Below are 3,608 nucleotides of genomic sequence, written 5' to 3' on the forward strand. Positions count from 1 at the left end.
ATTCAAATACATGATATTAAAGGCTTAAAATATTAAGTTCAGATGTGTTTATATGGTGTTCATGTGTTTAAATAAGAAGAGTTGATCCTTAGTTGTCACCTTGCATGAGTTCTTCCTTAAAATGAAACAAGGTTATCTTTTTCTATCCATTTCTCACAATATTTTCAAAGGCATACCTTTAATATAAAAATCTGAGTTATTTACAAATTATTTAGCATGTTTTCATCATAAGAGAAGTGGAAAATTACTCATGATTTCCCTTTTTATATAATACTCTTCTTATTTCAAGCTTTGAGCAAGAATGACTAGTATTTTCAACCAGTTTTCAAAAATTCTAGAAAAATGAAACAAAATCATGTTGACCTAATGTTATATCAAACCTTTCCTTAAAGTGTTATCTTTCAATTAAAAATGGTTTTGTTGAAAAAGAGTGAGTGGTTTAAGAGAAAATCCAATTTTCGTAACAGTCAATAAATTTGGACAGTGCTAAAATATTTCTTTAATAACTGAAAGTCTAGGAAAGCTATCCCATTTCCGAAAGATGATCTGGAAATTAGATATGGAAAGGTCTCTTAGATTGTGATCTTAAAAGTACATCTAATCTGAAATTTTTTTTTGTTGATGATTTCATGCTTTTCATTTCATTAATGTGCTTCTTGTTGGTTGTGCAAATTTTAGTTTGACATCTACATATGGTTGTGGTTATGTTACCTTAATCTTATACCATGAATCTTCATAGTTATGTAGAAATTATTATTTTAATTACTTGTGCTAACCTTAATTAGTGCACCTAAATTAACGAGAAACTTAATAAGGGTGGTAATGGGTTTTTGATCTCTCCAATAATTTTATGAGATAATGATTATGATAACTTCATGTATTGGTTGGCAGGACAAGTTCCCTATTAAAGTAAAGTCTTGCATTACTGGTTGTTTCGGAACTCTTGAATGGATCGGTTGTATTCAAATCCTAGGAGGTTTCGGTGTGATTACGTGGGAAAAGGTTATGGGTAAGGCCCTTATTTTACTGTCTCTTTTTAGGTCCTTGGTTGGTGCTACGCGGTATGTAACCATTGTAAGCATCCGAGGTAAGGTCTACAAAGTAGTAAAAGATGGGGCATATATAGCTGGCTTTTCTACTCCTCAGAGGGGTTTAGTCTTCTTGGATACGATAGCCCTACAGTTCGGACTCCCGTGGTTCTGAATTTGGTTTCACAAGTGTAATGTGAAACAGAAAAACACAAAAGAGTCCAAATTCGACAAATCTTTCGAAAATCGATTTACAATTAGAATTGCCAAAAATGGGTTGCATTACCAGATTTCAGAGTCGCAATCTAAATATTTTTGAAAAATTTAGGAAACCTGTGACTCGTGCCAGAGGCCACTTGTCCGTCATCACCAAAGTGTCTCTGCTCGGGAACTTAAGTATGAGAGGGGAAGGTGTAGACGTCTCCGAACGTCCCGGGAGGGAAATCCCTATTTGTTCATTTGGGCTTACTATAGTTCGGACTCGAATTGCCACGGTTCTTAATCTGAACCAAAGAGTCCAAATCCGGCAAATCGTTTTGGAAAACAAATTTTTGTAAAGAAGTGCCAAACATGGACTGCTTTGCCAGATACAGAGTCGCCACCTAAATATTTTATTTTGGGGGAATTTAGGAAACCTTGACTCATTTGCCTAAGGCCACGTGTCCGTCATCACCAAAGTTGACTCGGCTCGGGAACTTGGGTACGATTGGGGAAGGTCAGCTATGAGCACCCCCTCTCGCCTGATCCGAAGATCGGCCTTTACTAACCATGATATCTTGTTTTGAAAACATTATGAGTTCTTATTCTAGTTATTAGCCTAGATTTACTATGTGATGCGCACAGCACAAAAGTATAGACTAGATCGCCTAATTTGGAACAAAGCATCACATATCCTTTTGTTTGGAAATGATTTGAAATCTACTACTCACGAGTAGGCTAAAACACAGATTTCAATGAGTTGTTCCAACTCAAACAATCCAACCTTCACCACAGGCATTCTGGCAGTAAGATCACATAAGCACATAGCCACATGGTAAGCATGCTGTCATGTTAACATTCACACTCATGCGAGATGCTAAAGCATAAATACTTACATCGTACTCCGTGCCAAAGCAATGAACTAGTTAGTAATCAGGCATGATCCTAGCTCAAGTTAACAAATGGCTAATGCATCACATATTGAATGTCATTAGAACAGGCTCGGCTAATCTAAGGATGACATGTGAAATACGACAACTCGATGCACGTATTCAAGTTTGGAATTGAAATACTATGCGGTTAGCATGATGCGCCGAGCCCGGTGCATGCAACACTGATGAATGGTGCACACATACATAGCATAAGTTATGCTAAATTAAACATGCCCTAATACTAACCATCAAAGCAGGTAAGTAAAAGGGAGAAAGAAGTGGAGGTTGGAAGACATGCACACACGCACCCACACTTATTACAAATTCGTCCTGGCTCGGAGGGACCAAAAGAATAATACACTTTAATTAACCTACAAGATAATTAAACAATTTACAGACCACCTAATGAATTAACAAATCAATTAAGCTAAGGAAAGCATTAAAAGCCTCGGGAAGAGGGATGCACGCGTGCTCGGACTGGCTTCGCCCGGAAATCCAATGCCATGCACAAGCTGCCTCTGTTTTCCCTGCTCTGCTCCTCTGAAAATGGCACAATTCCCAAGGTATACCTTATGAACACTGGAGAATGCCACCGACCATGAGGAATGGTCACCGGCCAAATAGAAGTGGTCATCGACCATCTATGGAGTTATTGGCCATCAATAATTGGTCGATCAGCACTTGATGTAGTCGATCGGCCAAAGCTTCCTGCAGAACCTATTTTGATAGCATCAAAGGGCAAAACAAGGCATGGCAGTGCATTTCAAGCAAATGTGTGCACCAATACACCCCTTATCATGTTTATGACTCAAAGGGGGATAGTACTTGATTATCGGACCACCAATCACGTATTTCAATGCGTGATGGCCCAAGAAACCTAGTTGTGCACTTTCATGTCAAATGAAATGCAAACCAAATAAGCACATAAAGGCCCAACCTCTATCACTTGATTTCAAGAGGCAAGGCATGCATGTTCAATGCAATGCACCCTGGGCATGGAAACTAAGTACGCAACATGAACATGTGGCAAGCATGGAAAGCATATAACAAGCATGCAAGCTAATTGAGCATGCAAGATGCAATGCCAACATGCAAATATGCAAAACATGTGGCATGTTAAGCAATCAAAACAAAGATGAGAATGCATGCCAAATGCACTATGATTCAAGCATGCAACACATGTGGTAGGCCAAGTATTCAACAACACACAAGGCGAGCATGCAACAACACGTGAACAATGGACTCATACGAAGGTGGACAGCTCTCTACTAAGCCCAAACAGTGGTCAAAGGCTATGGAAATGGGGCCAAATGCACATACAAGCATGTATGCAGACATGATCCAATTCCTAAGCATCAAAAGGAAACTTTTAAGCACACTAAAAGGGAGGACAATCATGGACTAATGGCATGCAAACTAAGCTCTGAAATCATGTTATAAAAGGTGCCAA

Source organism: Camellia sinensis, chromosome 3 (assembly GCF_055761805.1).
Source record: "Camellia sinensis isolate YWXY chromosome 3, ASM5576180v1, whole genome shotgun sequence".
Lineage (NCBI taxonomy): Eukaryota > Viridiplantae > Streptophyta > Magnoliopsida > Ericales > Theaceae > Camellia > Camellia sinensis.